This window comes from Stenella coeruleoalba (assembly GCF_951394435.1).
Source record: "Stenella coeruleoalba genome assembly, chromosome: 1".
Classification (NCBI taxonomy): domain Eukaryota; kingdom Metazoa; phylum Chordata; class Mammalia; order Artiodactyla; family Delphinidae; genus Stenella; species Stenella coeruleoalba.
In genome coordinates this window covers 187,991,176-188,015,448 of record NC_137169.1, presented here as the reverse complement: position 1 = coordinate 188,015,448, position 24,273 = coordinate 187,991,176, and the positions used below count along the sequence as shown (strand labels likewise).

General features: G+C 42.7%; 1 protein-coding gene across 1 annotated transcript in view; it reads right to left on the bottom strand.

Moving 5' to 3' along the window:
* The window catches only part of GPR161 (G protein-coupled receptor 161), a gene marked incomplete at its 3' end in the record, with an annotated part of 44,615 nt that extends 32,521 nt beyond the window's left edge, over nt 1–12,094 (bottom strand). Inside the window, exons 1-3 of the mRNA XM_079937147.1 lie at nt 12,026–12,094; nt 9,189–9,235; nt 4,722–4,797 (exon numbers count right to left, since the gene is read on the bottom strand). The remainder of the gene's footprint in view (nt 1–4,721; nt 4,798–9,188; nt 9,236–12,025) is intronic.
* Nucleotides 12,095–24,273: the final 12,179 nt, after the last annotated feature.

Here is a 24,273-nt window from a genome sequence, read left to right as displayed (position 1 = left end):
GACACATCAAGCATGTGTCTACCTCAGGGCCTTTGCACTTGCTGTTTCCTATGCCTAGAATGGCTTCACCTCACATATCTTTGTAGGTTGCTCTCTCATTTCCTTTAGGCCTTAATTTATATCACCTTTGCAGCAAAGCCTTCCCAGTTCACACTACCTAACATTTCATACCCCATACTTCATGGCCCCATTCCCTTTTTTACTTTTTCTCTTTAGTGCATATGTCTGTACTTATTTATCTTGTTAATGTCTTTCCCTTTCACTGGACTGTAGGCTCCCTGAAATTGAGAAATTTCTGGCCTATAAATTTTGGGGTCAGCATTTAGAACAGTGCCTGGCAAACAGTAGGTGCCCAATATTTGTGATAAATAAGTGAAGATATGTATAAAAAATGGGACACTGAACATCTTGGCACACTAGGCATTTCTTGCCTTCAGAGAATTATTTTTGCAGATGTAGCAAATATTAAACTAATAAACTACTAAACTATTCATTATCCAGTCAATATCCATTCTCCCCTTTCCCCTATCAACAGAACCCTCACTTGATGTGGGACATCAAATGCACCTACAAAAATAAACTCACTTGCACAGAGCTTCGGTGGCCATTAGATCCAGTTCCAGTCAACAGAAGTCTACAAGGTGACGGAAATCTATCCATTTCCTGACAAAAAGACACAGACTCAAGCTGTGGCTTCTGCCCTTTTCCCTCTCCCTTTCTCCTGACTAGAACTCAAACCCAGTGCTTGAAGGTGAAGCAGCCATCTTTTGACCATGTGGCTGGATGTCCCATGCAATGCAGAGCAGAAAGACTACAGTAGCCCAAATCAGCTACTGAGTTGTAAAGCCACTGTGTCCAGCCACGGCTACTGACTAAGTCCTTGGAGTAGGGTTTCCTTTACATGCTGTGAAAGCTATCCTAACTTGACACTTAGGTCAAAGGTGAGAAGAGATGCTGAGGAAGGCAAACCGTGCTGTGCATAAATATTATGGTGCAAAAAAAAAAATTGCTGGTACGGATTGGTGCTATAGGGTCTCCATTTATCCACCCATCCTCTTCTCCCATCTACCCCTGTTGCATTCCCCTTGACCCTAAGGTGCAAACAACCCTATAACCCTAACTTGTTCACCCTTTTCCATGATAACTCTATATACAATCAAAGATTCTAATCATTAGAAAGAGAGGGTCTCCACAAAAAAAGAACAAAACATTGCCATTTGCAGCAACATGGATGGACCTAGAGATGATCATACTGAGCGAAGTAAGCCAGACAGAAAAAGACAACTATTATATGATATTACTTACATGTGGAATCTAAAAAAAATAATACAAATGAACTTATTTATAAACCAGACTCACAGATATAGAAAACAAACTCATGGTTACCAAAGGGGAAAGAGGAGGGGAGAGATAAATTAGGAGTATGGGATTAACAAATACACGTCACTATATATAAAATAAACAGCAAAGATTTACTGTATAGCATAGGGAACTATATTCAATATCTTGTAATAACCTATAATGGAAAAGAATATACATATATTGATATATGTACAACTGAATCACTTTGCTGTACATCTGAAACTAACACAATATTGTAAATCAACTACACTTCAATTAAAAAAAAAAAAGAAAAAGAGAGGGCCTCCAGTAACAACTTCCCCTCCAAAACTGCACTAAAACCCAAGCTAATCCTTCGAAATGCCTCATTCTGGATAGGCCAGTTTTATGAATTGGCGGGCCTTTATCACCTTAAGACATTAAAACTTTTTGTTTCAAGCCTTTAGGCAAAATTCATGAAAATTCATCATACATTTCCCTATATTTTAAAACAAAGGATACAAAACATAACGATTTTCATGACGACTCAAGGTCATTAAATGCCAAGATAAATGAAATTTTGACCTTACAGATCAGTGCTAATATAATTGCTCTCATTTAAAATCTTAGAGAAGACTGTTCAGCTTCCCACTCAGCTGGGGGGTTATCACTGTGAGATGTTCATGATTTGAAACACAGTGATTCCCTCAAGTTGGATAAGGGTAATGTTATTTCCTGTTGTACCAAGTGTGCCTTGCACATTGTTTCTTTTTGAAACTTTCTCTGCAACTTGTTTCAACCTTTGGTGGCCCTTTTCCCTATACAGAGTATAATTACCTGTAGTTTTCCTTGCCAAGCTAAGGAAAGGTTTATGTAAAGTAGGGGCTGATATCCTGAGGGGGGGCTTCAGTGCAAAGTGCTCCAGGTATGGCTTCTGTCATACAGATGTCATCTCCTCCTGCACCTTTGGGGAGGGTTGATTTTCTACTTCTCAGCACTCTGCCAGATAAGTGACATGCTAACTGTATCTATATGGCTCAAGTGAGTAACTGTGGCATTTTCCAGAAAAACAACGACCCTTGAAACAGCTCAGAGCTCTCCATTTAACTTTAATATTTTTTTAAGTGGTAAGAGGAAAACTGCGAATTTAAAAGCGAGATTGTCGAGTCCTATTGGATTCTATACCACCAGAAAGACAGATATGTAAGTGCAGACAAATCTGTTATATAGTGAAGGACTGACATTAGAATCTTCCAAAAGGCTAAGTCTAAAAAATATGAATTTTGAAGAGACTATAGCTATATTTGCAGAAGATATTTGCACAGGCTTGCATAACAAGGTAGAGTATTACTATTTCTCAGCTACCTTGCTTCCCTCTTATTTTTATTTCCTCTATAAACTATCCTATCACACGTCCTCTAAGTCAGGCATTCCCAAACTCCAGTTAGCAGTTACTGTTTGTAGACCAAATAAATGATGTCTCACACATATGCCAACTATTGTTCTTCAAATGTCTATATATGCTGTTGTGGTCAATAAAATTTGAATTCATTTTTTACATTGTTATTGATTCACAGCAGCTTTCTGTAATTAAGCATTTTCTTTTCTCCAACTGAAGTGATACTGAAAGGGCAGGTGGACCCACATAGCCTGACAGAGCTTGGAGACCACTATCATAAGCCCAGGCCACCTACCCCCTTATTGACACTTATATGAATAACATCTGGCTGCAGGTCCTTACATCTACCATAAGAGCAAAAGTCTCAAGAAGTCTTTCTGGAACATTCCATCCCCACAATGACCCTGACCACACCTTATATCTAGTTCTTCTTTTATATTATCTTTTCAGACACGCATGTCTTAGCACAAGTTTTTATTTTAGGTGAGGATGCTTTCCCCTGCAGATGGATTATAAATTCTTCCTCGGTTTCCCCTTTGAATTCCCAAAAGCACTTTGCATGTGGGAGAAAATAAATATTTTATATTCCCCCTACTCATTAACATCTACTTTGATCTGATAGTCAATAGAAAGAACATGTTTTTTGGAATCTGGACTGAACCTAGGTTTGAATTTCATGTGCCTGTGTATGTCCTAACCTCTCTGAGCCTCAATTTCTCCGAGAGGAACAAGAGAGTGGAATGAACCTACTTCATATAATTATCAAGGGGACTACATGAAGTAACACATGTGAAAGCAGCTAGTGGAGTGGCTGTTGGGAGATAAACTCAAAAACTGTTTAAGAAAGTTATTTAAGACATGGAAAGAAAACTCAATTCTCTTTTCCCCTTCAAATTTTAATTAAATCAAAGAGGTTTCATTTGACCACTTAAGTGGATAAAAAGAGGAGAGAAAAGCTGCATTGCAAGAGACTGCAAAATGGAAGCATCTCTGACTCCACTCGGGGGCTCAGGGCCTGAGAGCTCCGTCAACGCAGAAAAGCGCTCAGCTCAGAACTGTGCTGCTCGGTAACCAGTAAGGCAGGTGCTCGCTGACTGAGAAACGTGCAATTTTAATTTACCTCCATCTGCGATGAGGGGAACTGACCTTTCATGCTCACAACCCCTACCCTGAAGGAGCAAATCGCTTTTTTTAAAGCTAAAGAGGGAATCAGGATGGCTGGGAGGGTCTGAAAATGTCCAATCAGAAGATTCTAGATAACAATCAGACTCAGTCACTCCCCCACATCAGTGGTTCTCAAGGAGGGGCGGTTTTGTCCCCATTCCCACCTCAAGGGACATCTGGCAATTTCTGGAGACATCTTTGGTTGTCACATCTCAGGGAATGCTACTGGCATCTAAGTCCAAGGATGCTGCTAAACGTCCCATAATGCACAGGGCAGCCTCCCGCTCACCCCCAGCAAAGAATTACGCAGCCCAATATGTCAGTGGTGCTGAGGTTGAGAAATCCTGTTCTATAGGAGTAACTGAGTTCATTCTATATTTTACTATTTATCCTTAATAAACAGATGAAGAAAAATTAAACAACTCCCTCCATAAACAAATTCACATAGATGCTCCACGGAGACAAGAAGAGACAGAAGCTATGCTGAGACTTAAGACTGAGATGATTACTTCTATCACAAGATAAACAATGATTACTATGCTAACTGGTTTTACCCTTAATTATTTGTTTTGCTCATTATCCTCATAGAGCCCAGCAAACTAATTAAGCTCATATTGCTAAAACTGAGAATAATATTTTTAAATGGCTTAAAGTGGTATTCCTTCTGAATACATTTTTTTCTGATGACCATGTCTGAGACAGATGCCATCATATACAGCCCTGAAGAACAGGGGATGTCCCCTCCCTCCCTTACCACATTGCCACTCGTTCCTGGACACTCTTAACTTCCCCCTTCTCATTCCTCATTCAGCTACCCCCAAAAATGTTTAATGAATACCTATTTGGTCCCAGGCTCCACTTTGCAGCTGAGACACAGCACTGAACAAGACGCCAAGATCTCTCCTCTCCTGGAGCTTCCGTTCAGGGTGCAGGGGACACAGACAGCAAACAAATAAATAATAAACAGTAGCAACTTTTGGTTATAAGATTAATACTAGGGATGTAATGTCCAACATAATAAATATAATTAACACAGCCATATGAAAATTGTTGAGAGTAAATCCTAAGAGTTCTCATCGCAAAGAAAAACATTTTTCCCTATTTCTTTATTTTGAATCATATGAGATGATGCATGTTCACTAAACTTATTGTGATAACTATTTCATGAGGCATGTAAGTCAAATCATTATGCTGTACACCTTAAACTTATACAGTGCTGTATGTCAACTGTATCTCAATCAATCTGGAAAAAAATGAAAAGAAAGAAATGATCTGATAAAATTAAAATCTAAAAAAGTAGACAATAAATAGGTAAACTAATTCCAGAGAGTGGTGGGTGCTATGAAGATAAGTAAAACAGGGTAAAGAGATGGGGTGAATGGGTGGGTGGGCTGGGAGTGAGGAGTCAGCAGTCTCTCCAAGGAGCTGACATTTGAGACCAAAAATGATGCAAGGGAGTTTCAGGCCAGGGGAAGAGCCCTCGCAAAAGCCCTGAGCCAGAATGAGTTTGGCATGTCCAAGGAATAGCAATGAAGCTGGAGAGGAGTGAGGGAAGAGGAGAATGGCAGACATGGAGACGGTCAGGGGCTGGATTCTGCAGGGTGCTGTGGGCCGTGGTGAGGAGGGTGGATTAGATTCCAGATGGGATCGGAGGCCCCCGGAGTGATGCATCTGACTCATGTTTTAGAAGGGTTACTCTACTCCTGGGTGAAGAAGGAACTGCAGGGATCAAGCATGGAGACGGAGACAGAGACACCAATCAGGAAGCTGCTGCTACAGCCCAGGTGAGAGATGAAGGCTTGGATCAGGGCTGTGGTAATAGAGATGGTGAGAAGGGATCAAGTTCATTAATCCCCAATATTTGAGAGCTAAACGAGGCCTTAGAAGTAACTCATTCTAACTGTGTTATTTTACAGATGATGAAACTTGAAAGTCCAAAGAGGTGAAGTGAGTTACACAGAGTCATATACCTAATTACTGACAAACCCCAGTTTCCTGACTGCCATCACGACACCTCTGCCCTTACCTGGCCATCCCCAGGCCTGGGTGGGGAATGCAGAATACATGTAGGAATATGAACCCTCTAGAAAGTAGTCCCAGTCAAGTCTAAAATAAATGACTACCTTTGCTGAGGGCAAGGTCACCAATGACCTCCTAGCCGAATCCAATGGGTCCTTCCTTGGGGTCTCTCCAGCATCTGACACCTTTGACAACTTTCATTTTTTCCTGAGACTCCCTCTTCCCTTGACTCCCCTGACCCAGCTCTCTCCTGCCTCTCCCCGCTTTGTTCCCTACCAGCCTTATACCTACCTGGAATCATCCTGTCCTCTAAGTGTTACTGTTTCCCAAGATGCCATCTGGGGCACTACTTCTTCCTCTCATCTGCAGAGGAAATTAACTGTTTACTTCCCTTCCTTCTCTTCCCCTTGCTCTGTAGTTGCCCGAGTTTCCTCTGAAGACTCATCCTTTTCCTCCTCTGAGCTCATGTGCCTTCATGGATGTGACACACCATCGACACCTGGTCAAGAGCACATTCCAAGTCCCTCTGAGCAAATCAGTTTATGAGACGTAACAGGACTGTTGCTGGGATAATTGGGAGAAAGACAGCTTCCCCCGTCCATTGGATCTGAACCTGCAGCTTCGCCTAGCCATCACGAGAGGACAGCATGAGACAAGGGGAGGTAAGAAAACAAGTCCTGATCAATCATTTGAATCCTGAACCCATGCCTGAAGCCAAATACAACTCTTGAGCTTTTTAGTGATAAGAGTCAATAAGTTCCTTCTTGCTTACGCCAATTTGAACTGGATTTTCTACGACTTGCAGGAGAAGAGTCCTATTTGATACCTCATCTCTCTGTGTGCTCCGTCTCCGTACTCACCGAAACAATGATGACTCCAAAATCTCCATCTATAGCCTAGACAACTCTTGGGGGCCCCAGATTCATATCCACCCACCTAGTAGATGTTTTCCCCCATATGTCACACCCAGACACCTCAGATATAACGTGCAAAATGGAATGCATCATCTCTGCTTCTATCATCTCAATATGCTATTCTTCATGTTTTTCTCTACCCTAGAACAAAAATCACCACTCACCCAAATCACTCAAGACAGAACCTGGGACATCCTAGACCACTCTTGTCAGATAATCCTGATGGGGCTAAGGCCATGAATGACACTTTCTGTGTGACCTTGGGTAGAGTAATGGACATACCTGAGCTTTGGATTTTCATACAGAATTGCTAGGATTCAATGAGGTAATGTATGTAGAGCAATAAATGTTGGTTGGTTCCATTCCCCATCACAGACATCTAGGGCACCACTAAATCCTAACTTAAAACTTCATCCTTGGGCTTCCCTGGTGGCGCAGTGGTTGAGAGTCCGCCTGCCGATGCAGGGGACACGGGTTCGTGCCCCAGTCCGGGAAGATCCCACATGCCACGGAGCGGCTGGACCCGTGAGCCATGGCCGCTGAGCCTGCGTGTCCAGAGGCTGTGCTCCGCAACGGGAGAGGACACAACAGTGAGAGGCCTGTGTACCGCAAAAAAAAAAAAAAAAAAAAAAACTTTGTCCTCACTACCATTACCCCAGCTCAGAGCCTCGCCATCTTTCCCCTGAATGACAATCAGATGTTTCTATCTCATCTTCTTGTCTTTGATCTCACCCTCACTCCAATTTGTCCTCCCCACTGCTACAAGACTGATCACCCCCTACACAAACCTGGTCATGCCATATCATTCTTTGGCATCTGCAGAATCTATTCATTTACAGGACCCTCCACTTCAGCTATACTGAATAAATCACAGTTCTCCAAGTAAGCACTGCTGTTCTCCATGACTTTGTACCTGACAATGTACCTGACAATGGTTCCATTGTCCAGAATGCCCTTTCTCTCTCTATTCTCCCACCTGGAGAAGGGCTCATCCTTAAGACTTGGTGAAAATAGTCACTGTAAAAATAGAAGGAAATAAACATGCTACACTGGCTAAAGAGGCTCACCAGCAAATTCAAACCTTGACCTCCCCAGTGTCAGAAAGGAGGGAAACTGCAGAAAAGTAAAAGATATAATTTTAAGTATTTTTAGATGAAAAAAGCAAAGTAGGAATGGAGAGGAAAGAGAAAATTTAGGAAAATTTAATTTTGAGATAGGAGAGGACTTCCTAAATAAAACAGAAAACTTGAAGCCATAGAGAAAAGTCTTATAGATTTAACCACATAAAAATTAAACACTTCTGCACAATCAAAGGTACAATAAGCTGGGAAGACAAAAAAGGCAAGATATTTGATTTATTAACAAGAAAAGGATTAAAATCCAAAATTTAGAAAAAGCCTCAAAAATTGATGAAATCACCAACAATTCAATGGAAAAATTGTTAAAGGATTTGTTGGGCAATTTGAGGGAGTGTAAATTCATTAAGCTTTTTGTTGTTGTTGTTGTTTTAAGGGTAGACATGGAAGAATCTATCAGCACTTAAAGTGCACATAACTTTGATATTGAATGGTCTCCAAGATACAGGTTAAATTTTTTTAATTCCATAAGCAGAATGAGGGTATTTAGCATACTACCATATTTATTTTTTTAGAGGAAGAAAACAGAAGATACATTTAATTGGCCTATAGACTCATGGACTGTCTCTAGAAGAATACACAAAAACTGGCAAAATTAGTTGTACCCAAAAAGGGAAATAGAGGGCTAGGGTAGGAGGGAGGTGTTACCTTTTATAGCCTTTGAATGTCATTCTTTATGCATACTACCTATCTCCAAAAAGTAAACCTAAGTAATTAAACAAATTCAATCTCTTTTTCTGCACAGTCTCCAGATCCCAATACACACAGGGAATTCTGCTTAAATAAATGTTTAAAATACACATTCCCTTTGACCCACTAACTCCACTTCTAAGAGTAACTTTTATCCAGAAATACTCTACAAGTACACAGAGACTTACGTACAAGGATGTTCACTATAGAATTGTTTATAATAGATGAAGTTGGAAACAATCTAAAAGTCCCTCAGTAGGAGAATGTTTAAATGAGTTACAGCGCATCTGTACTATGAAATACTATGTAGCCATTAAAAAGAATGACGTGTATCTATGATATTGATATTGGAAGACATCCAAGTCTTACTGTTAAATCAAAAAAGTAAGTCACAGAGCATATAATTATATATGATCCCCGCTTATATATTTTTAAAGGTATATCCAATATACTAAGGTTGGTCCTAAAGTTGGAAATGCAAATAATATTTTTATCATGTTTTACAATATAACATCAATAAACTATATATTGTGTATTCATATTCACCTGTATTTCCAGACTGGGTGAGCATTTATTTCTGCATTGAAAAAGACCTAGAAAATAATACAGGTACAGAGGTTACCTTTCAGATGGAGAGAGGGAGTTGAGGTGAGGTAGAGGGAACTTTATTTTCCTATATATTTTTATATTTTTAAAATCTTTTATAATAACTATAATTTTGAAAAGTTACTACATTCCTGGCATGCTTTCCATTATTTATCCAAGGTCACAGGTTTGTAAGTGGCAGGGCTGGGTGCAGGCTAGCTGACGTCAGACTGTGCTCTTAATACGGTGTGGTCTTACCTGTTACTTGAGTAAAAATCAAACACAAACCCAAAGCAAATGCACCTCCAGGTTTTACCTCTGGCCACACTGAAAACTCCTTCCTTTATGCTCCCATCGTTCCCTGAACATATCTGCCATGAATGCCATCCTCTGCCCTGCTATGCACATAAACTGGCCAGCGAAACAGATAGCAACTAGTGTGAGTACTCTCTTGGTGTAGGACTAGAATCACAGATGAGATTAGTACTGGCTGAATGAATGAAGTACTGAGTCACCAGGTCAATGCTTCTTCCAAACTCCAGGTAGCACAGAGCGCTATCTCCAACTTGGTTGATGTTTTCTGCTCTCCAAGCAAAACAGCAAGAAGACACCACTTCTCCCCTGCAGTCATGCTTTACTGCATCTCAGAAGGACAGCAAGTACTTCCTAAGGTTGCAGGCTCGCAGTCTGCAGGTCACAACCAGCCCGAACACATAATTTGGTTGCCTGGCACATTTCGAAAAATGTTTTGAATTAGTTGCCAACTTTACAAACATGAAGCTTTCTTCCATGAAAGTTTGCAGCTTCCCCCCAAATCCAGATCAGGCAGTTTGCTGGAACCTTGTCCCACCTGCTCCTGTCTCTTTATGGGAAGGCGTGCTCTACACACAGCCCCCCGCCCCCCCCCCCACCGCACAGCCCTCCTCCTGCACGCAGCCTTCCTGACGGGCCCCAGCAGCAGAGTTTACATCACAGAACTGTACCTCCTTTGCCTGACATTTAGATCAGTTCCAGCTCAGCCCATTCGGTCCTCCACAGAACCCAAACAAGGAACGCGGCCCCTCTGATCACGAGGCCAGGCCTCGTTCCTGACCCCCGCGGCACAGGGCTGCAACACAAGAGTATGATTTGACTACCTGAGGCTTGGACTTAGTTTCTAAATGCCAAGCAGGCCTCCTCGGGAAAAGTTCCTATTCTTCCTGTCACGGCGCTGGAGCAGTAGGGCAAAAGAACATCCTGAGCTCCAGGAGCCACCTGTGTGATGGAGCCCACGTGAAAAGCACTGCCAAGTCAAAAGACCCGAGTTCAGTCTGGGCTCCTTCCTTGCTGAGCAGAGCACTTCTCTCTTGAGTCTCAGTTTCCTCGCCTGTAAAACGAGCTCACACCATCTCACAGGGCTGTTACGTGAATGAGATTTTAAAGTGTATATAAAAGTGCTTGGAAGCATCTTAGAAGTATAAAATGAGTGTAGACTAAGACAGCAAAAGAGGGGCACGGTGGAGGAAGTGACTGAAATGGGTGGTTGGATCTCAGTTAAAGAGAGCTGGATGAAGAACCCCTGTCTGTACAATCTGAGGTACCTCCCACCTCCTCTCTCTGCTTTGGGGGCCTGGGAAAGGCATTTCCTAACCTGTCTCGGCGGCGCAGCAAGAGGGATAATGAGGGAAAGCCACCTAGTATTTCCCGACGGAGTAGCTCTCGGAAGCTCATTTCCAGGTCCAGGTCACTGGGGAAGAAGAGGCTAGGCGGAATCTGCGCTGGCTGGATGGGGAGGGTGCACGGTGATGCCCATTCCATCGCCACCCCCCAGCCCCCCTCCCTCGCCTGGTGTTATCATTATCCCAATTGGACACATCAAGGAGCTGAAGTCCTTTCCCTCCAAAACCACACCACCTTCACAGGCAGTAGGATCAAATGACCTGCTCTTGAAAGCACTTTGCAAAACAGATGAAAGGTACAATAAAAAACAAAAATAGTCTCAAAGATGTGAGATAAAGTGATGCCAACACACCAGTGTGTGGTTACTGGAGACCAGACCCTTCTGAAGCGCCCCAGAGCATCCCAGTTAACCAACAGACAATTCTCATCCCACATGCCTTTGTCAAACGGTTGCACAGGAGTTAAGCTCTGGCCCAGAAGGTGGGCCAAGTGCCCCCAAAGCTAACCGAATCTCCCTCTCGAAGACCTGAGGAACAGAGACGCCTACCCGGCGGCGCTAAGGTGGGCCGAGCGACTTCTGGGCGCATCTTCCGCCCTGCTCGAGAGACAGCGCCCTGAGCCCCGACAGAAAAGATGTAGCTCACCTGGTCCTCACGGATTTCAGCTGAGGGTCGAGGCCGCTTTGCCCCACACACCTGTCCCGGAGCGGGGCGTAAAGCCCCTCGGCCCGATCCCTATCAGCCGGGTCGCGGGCCCGAACGAAGGTCTTCCCTTTCCGGGGGTCTCAGAATGGGGCTACGGGCGGCGCCGGAAAAGCGGGGCGGGCTAGTGGGAAGGGCCTCTCAGAGGCCCCTGGCCCCAGGGGAGGGGCGCGCCCCCAAGATCTTCCCACAAAGAGCCCCGGCTCCCCGAAGCAAGGCGGAGTGCGCCCAGGAGGACAGTCCCCTACCTCCAAGGGGGCGCGTAGAGAAGCTATGAGCCGTGGGGGCGGGGAGGCGTGGGGGAAGGGGGCGCAGAGACCCCGCCTGGCCTGTGCCCTCGCGCCCTCCCGCCCCGCACAATGAACTCGGCCACGCTCCAACCCTGCCAGCGCCCCCCTCCCCGCCCGTGCCCGCGCCCCCGCCCCCGCCGGCGCTCACCCGGGAGCCGACGCCGCGGCAGCTCAGGGCCCCGCCTGGCCGCCTCCCCGCCTCGGCCGCTGCCGCCGCTTCCTTCCTCTCGGCCGCGCTCGGGGACCGGAGGTTTCGGGTTTCACCCCGCCGAGCCCCGCTTCGCTCCTCCCGCCGCCCCGCCACCAGCACGCGGACCCTGCCCGGGTGCAGGCCAAGTAACTTTGCGGCGCTCGCGCCCCTCCTCCGCCTGCGCCGCCCGCCCCTCCTCCGCCGTCCCGGCCCCTCCGCCCGCCGGCCACCCCAGTCCCCCCGCGCCCCGCACCGCCCCACCCGAGCCCCGCGCGCCGCCTCTCCTCCCCGCCCGGGCGCCGCCGCTTCCCATCCCTCACGCCCCTTCCTTCGCGTCTGCCCTCCCTCCCGGCCACTGTTCCATTTCTTCCCACGATCGGCCTCAGCTGCTGCTCTTTGTCTCGCCCCTACCCTCTCGGCTCGCACCACTGCTCTCCCGTAAACCTTTGTGGTCCCTCCTCGGGCCTTCCCCGATCCCGTTCCTCCGTCCCAGTTCCAGCCGTTGGGACGTCCCCTTTTCCATTTGTCTTTCCATCACGCTTATACTTTCGGATTCTTCCCGTAGGCTCCGCACAGTCCCGTTCTCCTCCTCCAGTCTCGCCGTGGACTCCTGGCATTGCCTTTCCTGCTCACCTTTCATTCACGTAGCCAACGTGCCTGAGCGTCTGCCTGGTGCCAGGCAGTGTCCTGCGCCCTGGGAATATCACAGTGAATCAACCCGCGAAGCCAGCCTTTGAGGAGCCCACAGCTCCTGGGAGTGGGAGGGTGGATGTAAACAGATGTTTATAGTGCTACTCTACTCTCCCTCTGAGCCAAAAGGCTGGGGAGCAGTAATTACAGTACACAAACCAGGGTGCTGCCAGTTCAGAGGACAGAACACTTCCTTCCCATATTGGGTTTTTTTTCCCCCTTCCTCACTACCCACGTTCTATACCATCCCTAGCCTTCTGCGTTTCCTGTGGAGCAGCCTCAATAAGGGGACAAAAAGTTGAAGCAAACAATAGAATTGCTTTAAAAACGAAGGGAGAGAAATGGGGCAGCAAAAGAATCGGGTAAGAAGTTATAAAGCCCATTTCACCGAACTCCAGCAAAAACTGATGCTACGCCCAGAGCAGGATTCAAATTCCTCTGAAATCCATCTGCTTTGATAAACGCATTAGTTATTCCCTTGTCTACAGATTGGCACTGTGGGAGCTGCTTCCTTACTATCATTAGGACCCTGAGGTACCCTTTAGAATGATAATTTACTATCTAGCACCTGCCAAACACCCAGCTTGTCTTCAGGGACAAATGGGATAATGGGGACACAAAAAGTAAATGGATGCCTTAGTATTCCTATGGGACAGATGCTCTATTTGGTCAAAAACTAAAAACTGAAACTCCTCTCAGAGTCTAGGTCACCAGTAAGCCAGATGTTTGAAGGAGCTTGAAGCAGGCTGTTCTAGAGCATATCTTAGACTTTTATTCTGAAATCCCTGTTTAGTTTTTTCATTTGCATTGACTCAGACACTGGATAAGCTTTGTGACCCTGGGGGAGTTATTTAACCTTTCTGAATCTCAGCTTATTCATATATAAAATAGGCATACTCACACCTGCCTATACTGTAGAGTTAAAAAGATGAAATGAGAGAATGTAAGTTAAGTCACCCAATGCCATAGAGAACTAAACCCTTTTGAAAGCTGGTATTCAAGAAAGGTCTGGTAATATATGCCATAGACTGGCATGAGAGAATGAGAATCAAAAACAATTATGGCTCTTTCAGCTCCATATCCACCCATGATGCAAGAGAGGTCCTTCCCAGACTTATTCTATTTCATTTTGAACTCTTCAATTGAAAACTTTTTTTTTCTCCTGCTGTGCATTATCAAATATATTATTTATCACAAAGGCTTTTCTTCCCATAGCTCATAAGCTCAGAACTTACTGTGCATTCAAGGATAGAAATTGTTGCCAACAAATGCATTTTTTCAATTGCTCTCTTAAATTTTTTTTCTTCTAAAGTTAGTCTTGAGCTGGGAGGAGTATTCAGTCAGACACAGAGAAAAAAACAAAAAATATTAATTATTTTACTATATATCACTGTATAGATGATACTGTATAGATGTCATCTATACAACTATACTGCAGATGACAGTCGTGTGAAAACATGACATTGCTTTTGTGCAAGGATTATTTTTTTTAAACAAAAGATATATAATAATTTTCTTCTCCCAAATCAGTTTCATAAGCCATTTCCTTTGGGGTTCCCCCCAAAGACTTCTGAACTAAAAAGATGCGAGGCCTCATCCAAATGAATCCTAAATGCTGCTTGAAGAATCTACACATGATGAGACATTGGGGATATAAAATATCTTTTCAATATAGCAGTTCACATAAAACTAGTCAAAGCAAAACTGGGACGTATATTGCATGTTCCACATAGAATATTATTCCCTCACTCTTCACACACTGAATCCTTTTTACCCTTGACAACTCAGCTTAAATGTCCTCCCTGACCAATCTAAATGACATTTTCTAACCCCTGTTCTCTCAGATCCCCAATATAAAATATATCCCAATTTATTATATATATATATCTTTTTTCTATGTATTTGTTTATAGTATACCTCCACTTGTAGACATAAATTCCATGATAATAGGAACTCTATCTGTTTTATTTACCATTATAGGACCAGGGCCTAACCCAATAAAATATTTAAAATATATTAATGAAAAAATAAAAATAAAGTATGTCTTCAGAGGCCTCTGGTTCCCAAACTTTGGGATATATAAGCAGCCCTTGGAGATTTCTTAGCTACAACACCAAAAGCACAAGTGATTAAAGAGAAATTTGATATGTTGGATTTCATAAAAATCTAAAACTTTAGTGCTTCCTAGAACACCATCAAGAAAATGAAAAGACAACCCATAGAATGGGATAAATTATTTGCAAATCATATATCTGATAAAGGACATGTATCCAGAATATATAAAGAACTTCTACAACTCAATAATAAAAAGGTAAACAACTCATTTTTTAAATGGGTGAAGGATCTGAACATACATTTCTCTGAAGAAGATGTATAAATGGTCAATAAGCACATGAAAAGCTACTGGACATCATTAGTCATTAGGAAAATGCATATCAAAACAATAAGCTTCCACCTTCCACCCATCAGGATGGCTATAATGTAAAATACAATAACAAGTATTGTGGAAGATGTGGAGAAATTAGAATACTTGTACATTGCTGGTGGGAATGTCAAATGATGCAACCACTTTAGAAAACAGTTTGGCTGTTCCTCAAAATGTTAAACATAAAGTTACCTTATGACCCAGTAATTTCACTTCTAGATATCTAACCAAGAGAACTAAAAACATACGCCCACACAAAAATCTGTTTATGAATGTTCATAGCAGCATTATTCGTAATAGCCAAAAGGTAGAAACAACCCAAATGTCTGTCAGTGGATGAATGGATGGACAAAATGTGGCCTATTCAATGGAATATTATTCAGCCATAACAAGGAACGAAGTGCTGACACATGCTACAACATGAATGAACCTTGGAAACACTATTTATGCTAAATAAGAGAAGCTAGACACAAAAGGCCACATACTGTATGATTCCATTTATATGAAATATCTTGAATAGGTAAATCTAAAGAGAGAAAGAAAATTAGTGATTGCCTAGGGCTGGAGGTGGAGTGGTCCGTGAGTGATTGATAATAGGGTACAAGGTCTCTTTTAGAGATGATGAAAATGTTCTAAAATTTGATCATGTGATAGTTACACAACTGTGAATATATTAAAAAACAGTGAATTCTACATTTTAAATGGATGAACTTTATGGTATGTAAATTATGTCTCAATAAAGCTCTTTTAAAAAATCAAAAGAATCCCTTGGGAAATTTGTTAAGCTGCTGAGTTTCAGGCTGCATTCCCAGAGAGAATGACTCTTCAGGAGTGTGGGTAGCTGCTGTTTGCTGTTCAGCATCCATTTCCTTTCCTGCAGGCAGTATAGCCTTAAATTTCCTTCGGGAAACCATTGCTTCCCCCTAGGGGTCAGCCATGGGGTTTACATAGAGTTGACCTCTCCTCCTTCTCCAGGGTTGGACTCTGATTGTCAGCATCTCCCATCCTTCTCAACCACATAATTGGTTCAGGGATGGAGACCAGTCAGATTGAAGCCTCAAGGACATTTTGCTGACAATGCTGGGTGGGACCAAAGCTTAGGAAGTACAGAAAGGTATGTGTTGGGGGTGAGAAATAGGAGAATTTAGGCCCTGGCTGAAGTATTTGATCCTGGATGAAGCCTTCCCTGAAGTTGATGTACCCCTGGACCCATCAGTTACAGGACCCAACAAATATTTTTTTAAGCTTATATGGGTTTATTTCTCTGTTACTTGGAACACAAAGCATCGAACTGAGTAGTTCTCAATATGACATTTTGGAAATCTGTGGGAGCATTTGGGGGTTGTCACGATAATTAGAGGGCACTCCTGGCATTTAGTGGGGGGGGGACCAAGGATACCAGACGTCTTGAAGTATGTGGGACTGTCCTAGGCAAAAAGAACGCTGTGACTTTTGAAGGACCCACAAAAAAAACTTTACCATTTTCTGAGTCTAGAATCAAACTATCTTAATCTGATCACAAAGGTGTTGTTTGCTTTGTCTTGCATGGTTCTGTTATACACCAGTGTGTTCAGGAATGCCATTACTGTGTAAACTGAGGAAAGAGTGTACTTTGATTTGTTCAGACTTCACCAAGATTTGTTCATCAGTTTGGAAAATCACTGTCACTTAAGGTATCAGTTTTACCAATACAAGTTAGGTGACTAGGTCTACATTTTTATATGTCATGTTCACAGTGACCCTATCTATGACTGCGAGTGTCTGACCACTTTATAGTGTCATCTAGTAGGGTTAACATATTGAAATGAGTATAATTTTGTTGTTTATTCATTCATTAATTCAACAACTGTTTTCTGAGTACCCACAATATGCCAGGAAACAAGAAAGAAATCCCTGCTTTCGTGGAGCTGATATTTGGGTGAAGACACAATAAAAAAGCAAAATATATTCTATTTTAGGTAGTGATAAGTACTAAGAAAAATAATGAAGCTGAGAAAGGAAGATGAAGTCTCAGAAGTAGGGATGGGGCTTGAATAGGGTAGTCACGGAGAACTTCCCTGAGAAGGTATCTTTCGAGAAAAGACTTGAAGGAAGTGAGGGAGTCAGCCAAGTAGACATCTGGGGAAGAGTGTTTCGGGCATGGAGAAGAGCCAGTGCAGAGACCCAGAGGAGGCAACATCCTTAGGTTGTTAAAGGGACAGTCAGATGAGTGTGGCGTGAGGAGCATGAGTAAGAGGTAGAGAAATAGAATCTGAGTTCAGAGAGGAAACAGGAGGCCAGATGTCTTACAGATCCTTTGGCTTTTCTCTGGGTGAGAAAAGTTATGGATAGAAATGTGAATTAAGCACTCATTATGATTATTAACATTAAGAGTATCATTTTGAAGTTTCGAAATTCCATATGTAAGTAGATTATGTTATTATAAATTTCATTTCAGGATACTAAAAGGTTGTTATCAAATATTTGTTCTTTGTTTAAAAGGGTATGTTAGACTTGAGAATTGTTCCACTAACGAATATGGCAGGTCTGGGATGGCACTCTAGGATTCTGCATCTTGTCACATACCCCCAGGTGATCATGATGCACATGGCCGGGACCCATGAGTTGGAGAACAAGCCTTCAAACCTCCAGCTCAGTTCTTTCTTCTTTTGTGATATCTCGTACGTAAGCAGTTTTCTCTTCTGCCTTTGCATTGTGCATGCTTCCAGAACATGTTGGAGGAGTCTTACAAAAGAAGACATGGACACAATATGACTGATAAAATAGCTCTAGAAAACTGAAAACCAGGAAAGGAAGAGGGAGCAAGTGTTCCCACAAGCTGGTTTCTTGGGGATGGGTTTTACTCTGGGTTGTGTCTACCTGTGAGTGGAGCCATCCATGATTCTATGGGCTGCAGACCTCACCTGCAACAGTCTCACCTTGCAACATCTGCTCTGTGTTTGTGTGTGTGTATAGGATGGAAAAAGAGAAGGGAGAAGAATCTGTCCAAAATTACAGGAGATACGGGCATTTGAAAATTTCTATAGAAACATTTTGCTTTTAGGATGGTGGGTTATGTGTGTAAAATTGTTGGTTAAACCCAGGCAACTTTTTCTAAAGATGGTCTGTACAGAGTACACAGATATTCAGATCTGACAAATATATATTGGGCTCCTACTATGTTCTGATGTCCCTACTGGGCATTTTATTTGTATTATTTCATAGTCCCATTAATGACTTTTGAGCTGCTAGTTGCCAGAGACCTCTGTTCGTCAAATTCAAAGGTGAGAACTTCAATTCTGTAATCAGTCCTTTCTCCCACCCCCACCAGAACATTTTATGTAACTTTTCTCTGCCTCAGTATCCACGTCTGTAAACTGGGGACCATGCTTGTACTTAACTCACTAGATCCTTGTGAAGATTAAATGAAGTAACAAATGAAAATACCACACATAGTAGGTGTTCAATAAATGCAGGTGTGTGGGTACACTTATGTGTACCCACACATACACTTACACACACTGCAGTGGACTGAATGTTTGTGTTCCCCAAAATTCACATGTTGGAGCCTAATCCCCAATATGATGGCATTTGGACGTGGGGCCTTTGCGAGGTGATTAGGTCATGGGGACAAAGCCCTCATAAGTGAGATGAGTACCTGTATAAGAAGAGATGCAAGAGATTTTGCTTCTCTCTCTCTGCCTTCCATCTTGTGAAGATACAAAAAGATAGCCATATGCACACCAGAAAGCAGGTCGTCACCAGACCCAAGATCTTCTGGCACCTCGGTCTTGGACTTCTCAGCCACTGGATAAGTACTATATGAACTGTGTTCCACCCTGCTGCCTCTGCAGCCTTGCCATGCTTCAGTCAGACCTGTATCTGCAGTGTCTATCTCTGGGTGCAGTAGGACAGGGAAGCACAAATGGGTCATCCAAAGAGCTCTGACCTTACAGTCCCAAACTAGTTTAGTAAATGGTAAAGAGTGGCCTCTGGTTAATATATATAATATATATAGTTTCAAAATAAATGGGCCTTCTCTAGTATGACCTTTATTAGATGGTAATATAAAAGTACTTATTTTCTTATATTATCTGTTCATGAGTAATACTATTTACAAATGACTTTTCTTCTTATAATTTATTTATAGGTAAAGGTAAACTGGAACAATCTCTTTGCCAAATATCTCAGTTCTCAAGTTAAAATTGATGACATTTTGCTAGAATTAAACTTTAGGTAATAAATCATCTCCACAGACGAGTGACTTCATCATTAAAAAATATCTTAGCTATCCATGCAGTAGAACACACGAGACAAAAATAATGAAATAGATCTATCTGTGCTGAAATGGGAAGCTGCCCATGATATAGGAAATTTAAAAGTTCCAGGAAATATATAACTAGGAAGATCTCATTTTTGTAAACATATATGTGTCTGTGTGCATGTTTGCATGTGCACTAAAAAAAGTCTGGAAGAGTATATACCTGTTGACCTTAAAAATGAAACAGTGGGTCATTTTACCAGCAAAAATGGGCTTATTCAGGAATAGCAGAGAATTGCAATTCAGGACAAGCAAGCCACAGTAAAAACCACAGGGAAGTCCAACAGACAAAGGAGAGGAACGTTATTTTATAGAAAAAAAAAAAGGGGGGACTTCCCTGGTGGTCCAGTGGTAAAGAATCCGCCTTACAGTTCAGGGGACGCAGGTTTGATCCCCGGTCAGGGAACCCCACATGCCGCGGCAAATAAGGCCGCGTGCCTCAACCTAGAGAAGAGAAAACCCACACGCCACAAGCTCGTGCACCACAGCGAAGAGCCCGCGCGCCGCAACGAAAGATCCCGCATGCCTCAGTGAAGATCCCGCATGCCACAATTAAGACACAAGGCAGCCAAAAATAAATAAATAAATCTTTTTTTTTTTTTTTTAAAAAAAGGAAGTTGGGAGGGGTTGTTTTGAATGACAGTCCATTGGAGAAAAGTGAGAATTCAGAGTGATGACCGGTTTCTCATTGGCTGAATTGCTGGGGTAGTTGATTTCTTAGGAGATACAATGTTCATCTTTCCCTGTTGGGACCTGTAGGTGATGATGATTTCCTGTTGATGATTCCTCTGTCTGTAATTGACAATTCTTCCTGTGATTGAGGTGCAGTGATTCTGCCTGAGGGCTCCTCCTCTGGCCTCCGGAATTTATTTCCGTGAGGTTTCCCTTTATCAATTTTCACACACCAAACCAGAAACAGTGGTTACATTTGAATGTGGATTAGTGGAAACAGGCACTTTTACTTTATACACTTTCTGTATTGAATTCTTTATAGAAAGGATGTATTAGTTCATGATTTTCAAGATATAATTTTAAAGCAAAAATGCAGTTAAACATTTGATAAATATATCCAAATATACATATTAATACGTGTTTTTATCTACAGCAAGTATGTGTTGAGCACATATCAAGTACTCTTGAGATACATCAGTGAGCAAAAGAGACAAAGATTCCTGCCCTCAGGGGACTTACATTCTAACCAAAATTAGAGCAGGAAAAGGAGGATCTGCATGCAGAGGACATTAAATAGGGTGATGAGGATAGGGTTTATTGAGAATTTGATACCTGAGCAAAGACCTGAAGAAGGTGAGGGAGAGAATCATTAAGATGTCTGAGAAAGGGCATTCTAGACAGATGGATCAGCTAGGGCAAAGAATCTAAAGCAAGAGTGTTCCTTGCATCTTTAAGGAACAGCGAGTAACCTGGGGAGGCTGGAGCAGAGCGAGCAAGCCAGGGGAGCAGTCTGAGACAGGGTCAGACAGGTAAGAGATAAGAGAGAAGAGGGGATTCATCTAGGGCCTCACAGCTCATGGCAAGGACTTTGAATTTTACTAGGAGTGGAATTGGAAGAAATTTGAACAGAGGATGATGGTGTCTTGGACCAGGATGCAATCAGTGAAGGAGGTGAGAGAGAATTGGATTCTGGCTATATTTCATAAGTAATATGAGTTGGATGTGGAGTATAAGAAAAAAAGTGTCAGGGTTGACTCCAGGGCTACTGTCCTGAGCAGGGGGAAGGATGGAGTTGCCGTCAACAGAGATGGAGCAGCCTGGAGGTGGAGGTAAGTGATGGAGGTCAGAAATTCATTCTGGACACATTGAGATTGAGATGTCTGTTGGTTTTCCAAGTGGGGATGGGAAGTAAACAGTTGAAAAGTAGTGTGAGCCACAGACATAAATTTGGGAATCTTCAGCATATAAATGGTTTTTAGAGCTACAAGATTGGGTGTGTTAGTTCCCTAGGGCTGCTGTAATAAAGTGCCACTAACTGGGTGACTTAAAACCAAAAATAGTTGTTGACTTACAGTTTTAGCAGTTAGGCATCCCCGAACAAAATGTCAGTAGGGCCATGCTCTCTCTGATACCTGTAGAGGAGAATCCTTCCTTGCCTCTTCCTAGCTTCTGGGGGTTTGCTGGCTCTCCTTGGCATTCCTTGGCTTTCAGCTGCAGCACTTCAGTCTCTACTTCTGTCATCACATGTTGCTCTCCCCCATGTATCTCTATTTCTATGTCTCTTCTTCAAAGGACGACGGTCATATTGAATTAAGGACCCACCCTATTCCAGTAGGATCTTGTCTTCATCTTAACTGGTTACATCTTCAATAACCCTATTTCTAAATTACAAGGTCACATTCTGAGGTACTGGACTTCAACATACCTTTTGGGGGACACAATTCAACCCATAACACTGAGGATAGTATCACTAAGGGAGTGAGTGATGGTAGAGAAGAGAAAAGGACCCAGGACTGAACCCTGGAGCACTGCAACACTGAGGGGTTGAGAAAAGGAGAACTTGTTCAGGGAGGCTGAGACGGGAGGTGTCCTGGAAGCTAAGTGCAGGAAGCATGTCTGGGAGAAGGGAGTGATCAGCTGCACACAGGTCAAGGACGAGAAGGCTTGAGAATTCATCTCTGCATTTCATAAAGGTTCCACTTGACTTTGACAAGAGCATTTTGGAGGAGTGTGTGGGCCAGAGCCTGACTGGAGTGAGTTCAAGAGTGACAGGGAGGAGAGAAATCAGATGAGTATAGAAATTCATTTGAGGAGTTTTGAAGCAAAGACATCAAGTGTTGCCTGGCATGGGAAATGGTGTCCAGAGAAGATTTTTTTCCTCTTTCTTTCTTAAATAGGAGCAGAAAGAGCATACTTTTATTTTGATAGGAATAATCAGGTAGAATGAAAAAAATTATGTAGGAGAGAGAGGGGAGAATTGCTGGAGAAATGCCCTTGAGTGGCAGGAGGAATGGGATCCAGTGCGTAGATGGAGGGGTTGGCTTAGGCAGCGGCAGGGGTGGGTCATCTGTGGAAGTGGTGGGAAGTCCCCAGACCTGGCTGTAGTGCATGTGGTGGTGAGAGTCCGTGGACGTTTTCTTCTGAATGATTCAATTTTCTTAATGAGGAAGGAAGCAAGGTAAAAAGCCAAGATTGAGAATGAGAGTTGGGGCGGGCTAAGAAGAGAAGTCGTGAAAATATCATCCAGGAGAGTATGTGAACAAATGGTCTGGTGTATGATTGTGGGTCAGCCTCAAGCGCTCATTAGTTTCATGATATGAATTTAAAGTGGAACCTATCAGGGTAGCTATTTTTATTCAAGTGTGAATATAAAGTATTTCATCGAATCCAAGATACCACTGATGGTAAGATAGGTTATGATTTCAGAGATGTTAAAAGGTGGAAAATATTTAAAAAATGATGAAATATATCCATATATCCTAATATATGTGGATACATTTGTACGTCTATATGTATATACATATGCCAATATACATAGATACATAACAATACACACACACACAATTTACATATACATACACATACACCCGATATCCATATATCCCGGCTCTATTCCAAGCCAGTCTTCTGGACCCTTTTACCAAGGATACCCTGTGTCCCCCTTGAATGCCTTGATTTAAGGCTTACGGAGGTCTCTCAGTTCATTCAAACGAATTTTCTCCATGTTGCTAAGTGAAAGTGTTTTTTGGGGTTTTTTTTTTTTTGCCACACAGTTTATTAGCTTTCCCAAGGAACTTCATATTACAATGTTATCGGTCATCACTCTGGTTACAAGTAGAGTGGAAACCTGGGTTCCCAGGGCAGTGAGGGGCCTTCAGGTTCCGGCCAGGGAGACTTTGGCAACTGCTCAAGATAGCCAGGATTAACTGCTTCCACCCTCTTCAGCTTGCCCCCCCTTAAATCTGCAGGGTTCTGCTGGACCTGACTCTGATGGTCTACACAGGTATGGGAGGCAGAGGTGGGAGTCAAAAACCCAGGTCTCCCAGTCCCCAGATCTGGGTTCCAGCCAGACCCAGATCTCCCATTTACAAAATGCAAACTTTGGCTAATTCAGGTAATGCTTCTTCACTTCAGTTTCTCGAATACACTATGGGGATAGTAATAAAGTACCTCACGGATTCTTTCTGAGAGTTAAACGTGGTCATACACACAGTGGTTTAAAACCTGAAAACTCTGGAGTTAGACTGCCTAGCTTGAAACCCCATCACCAGCACTTGGTGATGGAGTATCTTTGGGCAATTACTCCCTTTTACTCTCCCTCAGCTTTATTCTCCTCCCTTGAAAAATGGGTATGATAATATCAATGGGACCTATTTCATAGAGCTGTGATGAGGATTAAATGCTATAGTGCTTGTAAAATGCCTGGAACTCAGCAAACTCTAGTTATTTAAAGCTCTAGTTAAGTTTAGCTATTGTCATCTATTTTATTATCAAGATTATTACTATATTAGAATCTGTCTTAAACTGTAATGTACTGAAGAGGAATGTAAAATAGTATAATAATTTTCACCGTTATTACGACTCTCCCCAGAAAGTAGCATATACCAAACCAATAAAGTTTTTGCACAGGTGGTGGCTCAAGAGTTTGTGTAAAGTGTAAACCCCAAAGGGATCAGAGATCCAAATGTCAAAAATGAGACCCAAAAAAAAAAAAAAAAAAAAATGAGACCCAAATAAATTCTGGAAGGAAATAACGATGAATTCCTTTATAAGTGGGAAAAACTTTCCTATGACATCATATCCAGAAGTAATAATAATAAAAAAGATAAATTTGACCAC